This window comes from Carcharodon carcharias, chromosome 6, assembly GCF_017639515.1.
Source record: "Carcharodon carcharias isolate sCarCar2 chromosome 6, sCarCar2.pri, whole genome shotgun sequence".
NCBI lineage: Eukaryota > Metazoa > Chordata > Chondrichthyes > Lamniformes > Lamnidae > Carcharodon > Carcharodon carcharias.
In genome coordinates, this window is record NC_054472.1 from 37,780,055 (window position 1) to 37,794,930 (window position 14,876).

A 14,876-nucleotide genomic window follows, 5' to 3' on the forward strand; every position below is an offset into this window, starting at 1 on the left:
TCTTTCTTTTAAAAAAGGACATTTACCAACAAATACTTGATCCAAATACAATAACAAGCCAATTCAAGGTTGAATAGGAATGGTTGTTTAAGTTTATTTTTCTAATTGTGTTTTACAGTTTGGCATTATCGCTGCCCTAACAAATTGAGCCATATGAATTATTCACTTGACTGACTCCTGTTTGGTCAGTTGTTATATCAAAGGTACTGGGTGGCCAATAGTAAAATTATTGAGCAGTACAAGTTGAAGAGGGAGAGTACATTCTATCAGAAATCATATTTTGAAGTCCAAGATTTTTTTACGACTTTCAAAAATTGTAATAAACTTCTAAATACTTTAAAAAGATTTTTAATACTGTTAAATATTTTAGCAAACTTTGAATTGTAAACTTAACAAGCTTGTTGTAGAAGCCAACTGAGTGGTAAGCAAAGTTTAATCAAAGCCATGTTTTTCTGACGCCCCGCGGTGCTTCCCCTGCTGCGCATGAGGTGAGCCAGTCAAACGTCTATTGACTTCGCGGGACCAGAAGATCCCACCAGTTGGGGCGGACCAGAAAATCACGGCCCATGCGTCCAGAAGATTAATATTGGTCTATGGTGACCAATACTTGGTCCTGCCCACAGCTAATTCAATTTCTTTTCACAAGGATGACTCGTTACACAAACCCTTACACAGACTTTTCCAAAAGCTGTCACAGATACAAATTCCAGTTGACCTGAGAGTTCAGTGAATTATCTGCATGGCCTTCAACTGTATTTACTGGTGGAAATGTTTACCTTATCAGCTTTTGCTTCAGGTCACATTCAATGCTTGCTTACCAAATCATTTGAAGATTGAAGACAACTGATGTGTGCTACTATGCCCTCTCCTTTGTGCATCATGCTCAGTTTAAAAGGGATCATACAGTGACATGTCTAATCCAGCTCTGTCGCCATTATCCATATATTGTCTGTCAAAGACTTTGATATTGGTTGCTCTTAGTCAATCATGTTCTATCATTTACTGTATGTTCTTAAGGTTATATAACAATTTAAATATTTTCATAATAGCACCATTTTGCCTCTGAATTGTTGTGACTGCTTCATTTAATTTATATCTTTTCAGTTTGTAACATATTACAGAGGGTCTTGTGGCTCAGGCAGTAGGATCCCTGTCTTTGAGCCAGAATGCCCTGGGTTCGAGACCCCACTCTAGAAACCCAGTTACTGGTGCAGGCAAGTCAGTGTGTGTCAGTGGCAGTTCCCAGACCAGAAAAATGGAGAAGGTTAATGACAGGAATGGAATCCAGTTGTAAAACCAACCACCAATCATAAAAAATGTTTGTTGGTATAATGGAAATTGAGAAGGGTGATCAACCAGTATTGTGGCTGAAGCATAAAGGGTTAATGTTAAATATGTAGTCTACATCACATGACAATATAGCACGGGGCGAGATGTGGTATAATGTTCAATAAAAGGCAAATTTACCAACAGCTTAGCCTCCAGCATCATCAGTAAGTTCAAATCATGAACAACCCCATCTAAGATCCACAACGATGATAACTGATGGTGATGGCAGAAAACATGACAAGAAGAACAACAAATGAACAGCCCAGTGACTGGAAGAAGCAGCAAGAGAAATGACTGCAGGACAAAACCAACATGGGGAAATCTTGAACAGAACTCCAGAAAAGGCTATAGTGAAGGGAAGCCATGGAGAAAATCCTACCTTTGCCAGAATGTTTCAATCACGTGGAAGGTGCAGATCAAGCCAACAAGTGGCAGAACTGGCTTTTCAGGTATAAAAGGTATAGAACAGCTACAAGACTAGCAGAGAAGACTAGCAAGGAACAGGTCGTTACATTACTCTACGTCATAGGCAGTATTGCAGATTACGTAATGATCAGAAAGGCCATAAAGGATGACACAGCAACGTATGAACAGGTTATCACAGCCTCTAATTAAGATTAATTGATTCAGGATTGCATTGTTGTAGGAGTCTTAGAAGAGACTTTATCAAATTTTCTGCAGTCGAGGGAAAATTTGATCCTAGCGGAGGCTATGCAGTTAACAAGGCAGGCAAAAGTGAGAAAACAAAACTAGATATTTATTTGCAGCGAGAAAGAAATCTTGTAGAAAAAAACAGCTGAGACAGTGCAGTTTGTTGGACACAGGAGTAGTGGCACATCTAATCTGAAACAGGAAAAGAGTGAAGAGGGCACAGTAGCTACTGTTATTAAGTGTTCTCATTGTGCAGGGAAAAGGCATGAAGAATGCCCACCAAAAATGTGGAGCACCATTCCTGCAAGAAAAGAGGCCATCTTAAATTGGTTTGTTGCGGCAAAATGCTCCTAAGACAAAAATGAAAGATGAAACAGCTAAGATCATGTACCACTCAAGAAGCTGAAGAAGAACAAGATAATGAACTGCTATTCTGGGGCAAAATTACAGCATCAAATGGGAAGCACAGATATGATGGTCAACAGACAGAAAACAAACTTCAAGTTAGACACTGGAGCAGGACTTTCAATTCTTTCAGACACCGAACAGTGATGAAAATAGACTTTCTCCAGCCATCGATCATATGATTCAATGGCCCAGGAGGTATTCAACTGAAGGTCAAGGGACAATTGATTGCTAAACTCCAGTACACAGGAAGAGAAATCACAGAATTTTTGAATGTGATCCACAACCAAGAATGTTCACTGTTAAGTCAAAAAGCTTGCACAGACCTACAACTCATCTATAAAGTTGATGAATTGGAACACCTTGAAAAAAGCAAGCAGAAGATTTCCCAGGAACAGCAGGAAGGAACTGGATGAATATGTTCAAGGCAAACAACATGAAACAGCAGATGCATTGTCATGTGTTCCTACTGAGAAGCCTCAACATGAGGACATTAATCTTGTAGAGGATGTAGGGTCATATACCTCATTGTCTATAAAATTCCTACCAGCAACAGCATAGAGGCTGAATGAAATACAACAAGCACAAAAAGCAGGTGAAGAATGTGCTAAAATGGATGGCTAGAATATGTTCCAAACAATCTGATCCTAAAACAATACTTTGAGCAACACAGACATATCAGTGTCGTGGATAAGTTGCTCATTTATGATGAGAAGTCGATCCTACCAAGAGAATATGTCAGGAACACCAGGTATTATAAAGTGTCATGCTGGGGCACAAAATTCATCTTGGTGGCCTTGGATCTAAAGATCACCAGGGGAAATAATTTTGAGCGACTTGTGCAATTCATCGCCAAGAGCAAAGAGAACTGCTGATTGTATCTTCATTTCCATTCATGAAAGATCTTCATGAAAACTAGCATAACCTCGGGGCAATAAACTTAAAGTTCTGAGTTACAGGGCTCGGGAGGACCATCAGCGTGGGGTCCTCCGGAACCCTTGGAGGTTTACCGCAACTTCCAGTCTTGAGCATAAGTCAGGTCTCTGGAAGTTGTGGTTCAGTTGCGTTTGCCATTATTGAAGAAGGAAAATCTGGACCATTAATATTTACATCACAGAAAATGTCTGTTCAGCTCAACAGGTATATGTTGGTGTTTATGTTTCACATAAACCTCTCTCCACACTTTTTCATCTAACCCCATCAACCTTCTCCCCTATGCTTTATGCTAGTGACTTCAGCAACTCCTGTGGTAGAAGGTAATGCATTCTAACCACTCTCTGGGTAAACAATCAATGGCCGGGATTTTCCGTGATTGCTGGTGTTGGGCGTGTTCAATGGCATGAGCAGACAATATGCTGCGATCGGTTTCACAACGATGTGAAACTAGTTAGCAATCAACTGTTCAGCCCGCTGATGGTGGGCTGCGTTTCCTGTCATCGGATGTTGGGAATCTCAATGTAATACATTTGCATATCATTATTAGGCCAGCCCACCAGAATCGCACCTCCCCCACCCATATCGGCGGGAAAACGCACCGACACGTTTCACAACAGCATACATAAGGTGTGCACTTGATGGACTGCAATTTGCTCGGGACTTCAACGTTTGTTTGCCTACCTTGCTTCGGTCAGCGCTCGCAGTCATCAGCTCCAGGCTTCACAGACAGCACCATATTACTTTTAGGGGGGCTCGCGGGCAGGTTGTTACCTACCAAACCAGCATAAGGAGGGGCTGGCTCTTCAATGGCTGCAGGGCTAGGGTTTGCTTGGAATGGGGAAAAGTGGCCTCAGGCAAGGGAAGAGGCTGCAGGATGAGGGCTGTATTGCAGAAGGAGGATATCCAAGGTGTGTGGGGGCTCTTGTTGATGTGTGCAAGTGGCCTCAAGATGGTGAGGGCTGAGGAGGCAGTCTCCAGAAGAGATGAGGCCAGATGGACATTTGAGGTTATGTGTGTGAGGATTGCTGGTGATGTCCTTTGAGCCAACAGTGAGTGAGATGCCAGTGAATGTATTATGGGCTTGACGGTGTGAGTTTAGAGTGATGAGATAGTTGCCATACCCTGGCTGCATGGACAAGATCATTCATCCTCTATCTGCATTGGATGGCCAATCTCTTCTGTGCAACATTGGCACTGACCACCACTGCTATCGCCTACCAAGCTGGAGTGGTAATGTTGCTGCCCCTCCAGCGGTCACAGCAGGGGTAGAGGACATCACAGGGGGTCTCCACAGTTTCCAAAATGTGCTCGAGGGCTACAGTCTTCTTGCCTTTTGGGGCCAAGTCTTTGCTGCTGTCCTGGGCTGGAAGCACTGAGCACAGCTGTACTTTAAATATGGTACCAGGCGTGATGAAGTGGTGAAGTGATGGCTTGGCAGGCGAATGACAGCCTGCCTGCCAATGAAACGGCATGTACCTTGGGAATGTATGATTAATATGGCGGGTTTGGGATGATATGGGGTTAAAACCCACCATTGTGGGTAATGTGTCATTTTTCCCGACTGCTGCCGCACTTAGTGTAAATCTGGGTCCATTCTGCCCAATTTCTCATGGAATCCCTTTTGGATTTGTTAGTGACTAACTTATATTCATGTAACCTAGTTCCAGTCCACCTCACTAAATGGAAAAATCTTTTCTTTGTCTAATCTACAAACTCAATAATAAACCTAAAGTACCAGGTAATGTCCTGGTATTACTTTTTCTAGAGAAATGTGTTTCAGCCTGCTCAATCTTTCCTGATAGGTATAATCCCTCAGTTCTGGTATCTTTCTAGTAAATTCCTTTTGCACTTACTCCAGTTCCTCTATTCCTTTTTGTAATATAGAAACCAGAAATTTTCAATGTACTTCAAATGTGGACAAACCAAGGTTCTAATCCAAGTTTAACATAACTTCTCTCATTTTCAATTGTACTCCTTTAGAAATGAACCCCAGTGCTTGGTATCCTTTTCTTTATGGCGTTATTAACCTGTGTCCTTACTTGAAATGAGTTGTGTATCTTTACTCTCAGATCTCTGTTGCTCTGCCTTATTTAGGAACTTATTATACTCACAAGGAATAAGTGGCCTCCTTCATCTTCCAAATAAAACAACCGCCTCAATCTTTTTGCTAATTACATGACCATTCTACAAACTTATTAATGTCATATATTCATAGAATTATTACCACAAAGAAAGAGTTCATGCAGCCCGTTGAGTCCATGTCATCTCTCTGTTGAGCCATTCAATCAGTCTCATTCCCCCATTCTATCCCCATAGCCCTCCAAGATTATTTTCCTCAAGTACCCATGCAATTTCCTTTAGAAATGATTTATCATCTCCTCTGCCACCAACCTCATAAGCAACAGGTTCCAGATCATTGCCACTACTCATTGCACAAAAAAGTTCTTCCTCACATTACCCCTGCATCTCTTGCCCAAAATCTTAAAATCTCTTTCTCCTATTCCTTGTACAATCAACTAATGGGAGCAACTTTTCTTTGTCCACCTTATCTAAACCTGACATAATCCTTTTCATGTCTATTAGATCTCCCTCAATCTCCTTTGCTCCAAGGAGAATGATCTAGCTCCTCTATCCTAACGTTGTAGCAAAAGTCCTTCTCCCTGTGACCATTCTGGTAAATCTCCTCTGCACCCTATCAAGGACCCTCATATCCTTTTGAGAGTAAGGATGACCAGAAATGGGCTAAATTAGAGCTTTATAAAGATTCAGCATAACTGCCTTGCTTTTATACTCAATGTCTGTAATTATGAAGCCTGACATTCCATATGCTATGTTAATCACTATCGCAATATGTCCTGCCACCTGCAAAGGTCTATCCACATGAACTCACCCACCACCACCCCACACACCCTACCACCATCACCTCACCCAGGTCTTTCTGTCACTATACACGTTTTATAACTATGTCAGTTAGCCTATATTGCCACTCTTCTACCAAAATGTATTATCTCATATTTCCCTGCATTCTATTCCATCTTCACTAGTCTGCTCATTCTGCTGGCCTATCTATGTCCTTTTGCAGTCAGTGAGATCATCCCCAATGTCTGCCATATCCCCAAGTTTGCTATCATCAGCAAATTTTGAAATTTTACTGGGTATTCCAATTTCCAAGTAATTTATATATTTCAAAAAAGCAGTAGTCCTAGCACTGACCCTTGGGGAACACCACTGTCCACCATCCTCCAGTCTGAAAATCAATCATTTACCGCAAGTTGCTATTTTCTTTCTTTGATTCAGATCTTTTATCCAAGTTGGCACAGACCCTCTTGTTCCATTAGTCTCAATTTTATTCACTGGCCTTTTATGTGGCACTTTAAAGCTTTTTTTGAAATCTTTATAGATAACATCCATTGCTTTCCATTTACCAACCTTCTCTGTTACTTCTTCAAAAAATGTAATTAGATAAGTCAAGCATTTTCTGCCTTCTGCTAATCTGTAATGGCTTTCCTTAATTAACTCAAACCTCTCCAAGTGCCTGTTGATTTTTTTTAACCTGATTATTGACCTAAAACCTCACCCACCACAGACGTTAAACTGACTGGCCTGTGGTTACTTGGAGTGTCCTTATAAACTTTCTTGAACAAGTGTGTCACATTTACCAGTCTCCAATTTGGTATCTAGGGAAGATTGGAAGATTATACAAGCCCTTCCGTTATCTCCACTCCTACTTGCTTCAGGAATCTGAGAGGCAAGCCAACTGGACCAGGCGACTTATCCAATCTGAGCATAGCCATCCTTTCCTGTATATCCTACCTACCAATTTTCAACTCATCCATTACCTCTAATGTCTCCATTTCTACTGATATTCTGTCAGCACCCTCCTTTTAGTAAACATGGATAAAACGTATTCATTAAATATTCTAGCTTTACCCTGTACCTCTAAGTATATGTCTCATAATGTCTTTCCCTAGTTTGTCGTAGTCCTCCTCCGTATTAACTACACTCCGCAATTTGGGATTGCACTTCCAATTTCTGAGTCCAAACAGATTATGTAAATGGTGAACAACAATGTCCCAGCACCTTTTCTTTAATTCCTTCACAGGATGTGGATGTTGCTGGCAAGGCCAGCGTTTGTTGCCCATCCATAATTGCCCATGAACTGAGTGCCTTCCCAGGATATTTCACAGGGCAGTTAAGAGTCAATCACTTTACTATGGATCTAAAGTCACATGTAGGCCAGACAAAATAAGGATGCCAGATTTCTTTCTATAAAGGACATTTGGGAACCAGGGGGGCTTTATGATAATTAATGGAAGTTAATGGCTACCATTAGAAATTTTTTTTCAATTCCAGATTTTATTAATTGAATTTAAATTCCACCAGCTGCCATGGTAGAATTTCAACCCGTGTACTCAAAACATCAACCGGGCCTCTGGATTACTAGTCTAGTGACTACCTAATCTAAGTAACTACCTTTAACGTCCAAGTGGATCTTCCACTCTGCACTTTTGGCTGACAATTGTTGCAAACGCTTCAGCCTTCTCTTTCGCACTGATGTTCTGGGCTCCTTCCATCATTGAGGATGGGATATTTGTGGAGCCTCTCCCTCCAGTGAGCTGTTTAATTGTCCACCACCAGTCATGACTGAATGTGGCAGGACTGCAGAGCTTAGATCTGATCCGTGTTGTGGAATTGCTTAGCTCTGTCTATCAATTGCTCCTTATGCTGTTTGGCTGACAAGTAAGTCCTGTGTTGTAACTTCATTAGGTTGACACCTCATTTTTAGGTATGCCTGGTGCTGCTCTTGGCATGCCCACCTGCACTCTTCATTGAACCAGGGTTGATCCCCTGGATTTGTGGTAATGGTAGAGTGGGGGATATGCCGGGCCATGAGGTCACACAGATTGTGGTTGAGTACAATTCTGCTGCTGCTGCTGGCCCACAGTGCCTCACGGTTGTCCACTCCTGAGTTGCTGGATCTGTTTGAAATCTATCCCATTTAGCACGGTGGTAGTGCCACACAACACAATGGAGGGTATTGTCAATGTGAAGATGGGACTTTGTTCCACAAGGACTGTGCGGTGATTACTCCTACCAGTACTGTCATGGACAGATGCATCTGTGGCAGGCAGGTTGGTGAGAATGAGGTGAAGAATATTTTTCCCTCTTGTTGACTCCCTCACCACCTGCTGCAGACCCAGGCTAGCAGTTATGTCCTTCAGGACTCGGCTAGCTCGGTATGACATGGTGTTACTGAGCCACTCTAGAAGTCCCTCAAAAAGAGAATATTCTGCATCATTGCCACCTTTAGTCCTTCCTCCATGTGGTGTTCAACTGATTCATTAGCTGACTGGGGGTGGGATGGGGTGGTGGGAGCGGTACATGGTAATCAGCAGGAGGTTTCCTTGCCCATGTTTGACCTGATGCCATGAGACTTCATATGGTTGAGTAAATGTTGAGGATGCCTGGGCAACTCCCTCCCGACTGCATTCCACTGTGCCGCCACCTCTGCTGCGTCCGTCTTGGGCAGGGCATACCCAGGGATGGTGATGGTGATATATGGGACAATGTCTGTAAGGTATAATTCCGTGAGTATGACTATGTCAGGTTGTTGCTTGACTTTTTGGCACAAGCCCCCAGACGTTAGGAGGACTTTGCAGGATCAACAATGCTGAGTATGCTATTGTCGTTTCTGATGACTAGGTCAGTGCCAGGTGGTCTGTCCGGTTTCATTCCTAAAGGCTTTGTAGCAGTTTGATGCAACTGAGTGGCTAGCTAGGCCATTTCAGAAGGCATTTAAGAGTCAACCACATTGCTGTAGATCTGGAGTCAAATGTAGGCCATAAAAGGACAACAGATTTCCTTCCCTAAGGGGCATTAGTGAACAAGGTGGGTTTTTATGACAATCAACAATGGTTTCATAGTCAACATTAGACTTATAATTCCAAATTTTTATTGAATTCAATTTCATCACAGCATTACCCTGGATTACTAGTCCAGTGAAAATACCACTACGCCACCGCTTGTCACAATCTGTCAGTCTGCCTGCAGGCAGAGACCAATAGACCTTAAGTTCTGATACACTAATTCTCTAAAAGGATTGTTCCATCATCAGGAATGACCATATCTCAAGAAGAGTCAGAGACAGGAAGACAAAAGCCCACTTTGTTTTTTTAATTTTTCATACTCTATTAAACCATTGCATGCAACAAATTAAAATTTTCAAAATATTTCTCAGGCTTATTTCAGTGAAAAATAGAATGTAGGGTTTCACACAGCAAATTGTTTGTTTTGTTAACTTAAATCAGTTCTAGAGCCTTAATAGAGATGTGCTATACAAATAAACTGGTGAAGAAGCAGAACTGGTGTGCAAGATCATGAGTGGTCTGGACAGAACAGACAGGAGAAACTGTTTGCTCTTTTGTGTCCAGCACAACAAAATGGTTTAAATGGTGAAATATTTCTGCTTAATTTTATCCAACATCATTTGTGGGTGCTTTGCTTACTTTTGCACCATGCTGAATTTCTGTTTTTAACGGGGAATTTATAATGGGATACAAAGAAATGGCTGACCAACTAAATACATACTTTGGTTCTGTATTCACAAAGGAGGACACTAATAACATACCAGAAATGTTGGGGAACACAGGGTTTAGCGAGAGGGAGGAACTGAAAGAAATCAGTATTAGTAGGGAAATGGTGTTGGAGAAATTGATGGGATTGAAGGCCAATAAATCCCTGGGGTCTGATAATCTACATCTCAGAGTACTTAAGGAAGTGGCCCTAGAAATAATGGATGCATTGGTGGTCATCTTCCGAGATTCAATAGGTTCTGGAACAGTTCCTACAGATTGGTGGGTAGCTAATGTAACCCCACTATTTAAAAAGGGAGGCAGAGAGAAAACAGGGAATTATAGACCAGTCAGCCTGATGTGGGTAGTGGGGAAAATTCTAGAGTCCATTATAAAAGATTTAATAGCTGAGCACGTGGAAAACAATGGCAAAATTGGACCGAGTCAGCATGGATTTACAAAAGGGAAATCATGCTTGACAAATCTACTGGAATTTTTCAAGGATGTAATTTGTAGAGTTGATGAGGGGGAGCCAGTGGATGTGGTTTATTTGGACTTTGAGAAGGCTTTCGACAAAGTCCCACATAAGAGATTGGTATGTAAAATTAAAGCGCATGGGATTGGGGGTAATGTATTGAGATGGATAGAAAACTGGTTGGCAGACAGGAAACAAAGAGTAGGAATAAACGAGTCTTTTTCCGAATGGCAGGCAGTGACTAGTCGGGTACTGCAGGAATTGGTGCTGGGACCCCAGTTATTCACAATAAATATTAATGATTTAGATGAGGGAATTAAATGTAATATCCCCAAATTTGCAGAGGACACAAAGCAGGGTGGGAGGGTGAGTTGTGAGGTGGATGCAGAGATGCTTCAGTGTGATTTGGACAAGCTGAGTGAATGGGCAAATGCATGACAGATGCAGTACAATGTGGATAAATGTGAGGTTATCCATTTTGGGAGCAAAAACAGGAAGGCAGATTATTATCTGAATGGCTATAAATTGAGAGAGGGGAATGTGCAACGAGACCTGGGTACACCAGTCGCTGAAGGTGCAGCAGGTGCAGCAGGTGGTAAAGAAGACAAATGGTATGTTGGCCTTCGTAGCCAGAGGATTCGAGTACAGGAACAGGGATGTCTTGCTGCAATTGTACAGGGCCTTGGTGAGACCATACCTGGAATATTGTGTGCAGTTTTGGTCTCCTTATCAGTGGAAGGATGTTCTTGCTATAGAGGGAGTGCAGCGAAGGTTTACCCGACTGATTCCTGGAATGGCGGGACTGACATATGAAGAGAGATTGAGTCGATTAGGATTATATTCGCTGGAGTTCAGAAGAATGAGGGGGGATCTCATAGAAACCTATAAAATTTTAACAGGACTAGACAGGATAGATACAGGAAGGATGTTCCCGATGGTGGGGGAGTCCAGAACAGTTCACAGTCTGAGGATATGGGTTAGGCCATTTAGGACTGAGATGAGGAGACATTTCTTCATCTAGAGAGTGGTGAGCCTATGGAATTCGTTACCACAGAAAGTAGTTGAGACCAAAACATTGTATGTTTTCAAGAAGGAGTTAGATATAGCTCTTGGGGCGAAAGGGATCAAAGGATATGGGGAGAAAGCAGGAGCAAGCTATTGAGTTGGAAGATCAGCCATGATCATAATGAATGGTGGAGCAGGCTCAATGGGCCGAATGGCCCACTCCTGCTCCTTGTTTCTATGTTTCCATATTTCTATGATATTAAACATTTGAACTTTGTTCCTCTTTCTATACCTCAATGTAACAATGAAATGCACTTTTTGTCCCTCAATTGGGTAAATATCATAATGAGTGGGAAAGTCATTATTGATGTGACTGAATCATCAACAGAATAAACTTGGGATGTGTCATTTCCTCTGCACTGTATATTAACTGCATTCCATAGATAGAAATGCAGGAAGAGTAGAGTCTTCTTTCAGCTGCATCCAGATATACAGAAAGATGTTGAAGTAAGGCAGGTGTTTGACAGGAAGACAAAATCTATATAATAGTGAGCATAATATGGATGAATCTGATGAACTTGTAGAGGGAGAAGGAAGAACCATAACCAATTTTATTCACCCAGAGGGTGGTGGAGTCTGGAAATCACGGCCTGAAAAGGTGGTTGAGTCAGAAACTCTGGTAACATTTTTGAGGTATTTAGATATTCACTTGTGTTGCCATAGCCTCCAGGGCTATGGGCCAAGCGCTGGAAAATGGGTTTAGTGTAGTCAGATGTTTCTTGACCAGTGCGGACACGATGGGCTGAATGACCTCCTTCCATGCTGTAAACATCTGAGTCTATGAGTCTAAATGTTTTAAATTTAAATTATGAGAATGGTTGAGAAATTACTTGGCCACATTAAACAGGGTTGAACTGTTAATAGGTAAACCTACAAACAGTGTGATGACCTAGACCGTGGTGTGCACAGCGTGATTTCAAAATTTGCAGATGATACGAAGATTGGAAATGTTGTCAACTGTGATGGGAATAGTCTTGAACTTCAAAAGGACATAGACATGTTGGTGGATTAGGCAGACAAATGACAGATGAAGTTCAATGCAGAAAATTGTCAGGTGATTTGTTTTGGCAGGAAAGATATCATGAGACAGTATAAAATAAAGGGAGAGACTCTAAAGGAGGTCCAGGGCAGAGAGACCTCGGTGTATACATAGACCGGTCATTGAAGATGGCAGGGCAAGTTGAGAGAGCAGTTAATAAAGCATATAGTATCATAGGCTTAATTAATAGGAGCATTGAGTACAAGAGTAAGGAGGCCATGTTGAACTTGTATAAGACACCAGTGAGGCTCATTTGGAGTACTGTGTCCAGTTCAGGGTGCCATACTTGATGAAGGATGTGAAGGCATTGGAGAGAATACAGAGGAGATTCACAAGAATGATTCCCAGGATGAAGAACTGTAGCTATAACGGTAGATTGAAGAGTTTGGAACTGTTTTCCTTGGAGGAAAAGAAGGCTGAGAGGAGACTTGATAGAGGTATTCAAGATCCTGAGGGGTGTGGACAGGGTAAATCGTGAGAAACTGTTCCTACTCAAGAAAGCATCAAGAACTAGAGAGCACAGATTCAAAATAATTGGCAAAAGGAGTAAATGTGATGTGAGGATGGTTGGAGTCTGGAACAACCTTCCTAAAAGAATGATGGAGGCAGGTTCAATCGAGGTATTCAAAAGGGAATAGGATTGCTTCCTGAAAAGAGACAATGTACAAGGTTATGGGGATAAGGCAGGGGAGTGGGACGAGGTGGAATGATCTTTCAGAGAGCCAGTGCAGCCTCGATGGGCCGGGACCTCCTTCTGCATTATAAAGATACTGTGATGCTGTGTGGAAAATGAAGGTCCAGTACTCTCGGAAAATGATTAAAAGTAACAAAGGGATTTAATGAAAAAATAAGAGGGGCAAGAAATATGGTTATATTTTCTCAGTGATAGTTAACTACCTCTGCCAGGGCTGAGAGCAGGAGTAAACCCCAATTCGGTGGGAGGTGAGACCCTGGGTGGCACATTTTTGGTGGCAGCCAATTAAGAGGTCGCTGCCAGGACTGTTGCCCAATTGAGAATGGCAGCCAGCCCTCAAGAACTGCTGGCCAATCAGTGGCTTGGCAGCTAGTGCTACTGCTTGTGGTGCTGACTGGTGAGACTGCAACACCAGGGAGAGAGCACTTCAATGGTGGGGCACCCTCAAAGAAAGGTGAATATGTTTGAGGGAATTTGGGGCCTGGCAGGCAAGCTCTGGTGATTGGAATGGGGTGGGGACGTGGTGTACTGGCGATGCAGTTGATGTGAGGGTGGCCATTGCCACCGGGAGGCACCCCTGTGGGCCATGGAGTGCTCATCAAGGAGGGCTCCACCCTCAGAACCCATTGGGAGGTAGCCAGAGTTCAGCTGGCAATCTGTCTATGCAGCAGCACCTCCCAACCACCACTGCCCTCAAACCCCCTCCCCACCACACCACAAAGAAGAATAGCCACTTAAGTGTCTCCTTAAGGTTTTCTTTTTCTGAGATTCTGATTATTAATTTGTGAGTAGAGGATCAAAGTGTGGTATCACACATCAAATATTAACTTGTTCAGTTTAATTTGCTCCCCAGTTGTGTGCAAGGATGTTACAGAGTCTGATCATTAGTATTTATCCTAAAAATCTATAGTTCTAAAGAATTATGCTTACTTCAAGCATCTTTTTTCTATTAATGTCATTCTGTTTTTGTACCATATACTTATTTAAATGGACTGGAAGAGTAAAGGATATTGGTCATATAATATGCTTCAGTATGTGACATTCATGTAACTAAAATTGAACTGATTTAAATAGTTAGGATGTTTTCACTCCTCTGAGTCCACTGCCCTCTTATCCTCCCTAAAGTGCACCCTCCGTGTAAATTCCCCAACCCATATTCATGGCCACCCCTTTGACCTTGACATCCCACCTGGTCTTGCTTCCCCCATTGTTTCAATCACAGATAAGATCATCTCTGATCACTTCCTTGTATCATTCTCAACCCACATCTCCCTTCAACACCCCAACCCTACCTCCTTCTATATCCATCCCTGGAAAAAGGTATCTGTCAATTCACTTAGAACTGCACTTTCAAAATCCCAACTATCTAACCTTTAGCCTTCTGTTCATCACAATATCCTCATCTTCACTCACTTATGTACAAGAGACACATACTTGAAAGGATATGGTGGACAACTGGTTTAGCCATCCACCGCCAGATCTGGTTGGACCACTTAAAACACTACCAGATCTGCTAAGCGTGCTCACTATTCCACGATCATCCTGGATTGCAGAGGCAGCCCCCAGCTTCTTCTCTCTACTGCAGTCTGCCTTTTAAGCCCTTCTCCCTGAACTATCCACCTTCACTTCCAAAAAACAAGTGCAAGACTTCTCTTCCCACTCGCACGTTGTTATCTCTGGTCTCCCCCAAGGATCTATCCTTGGCCTCAT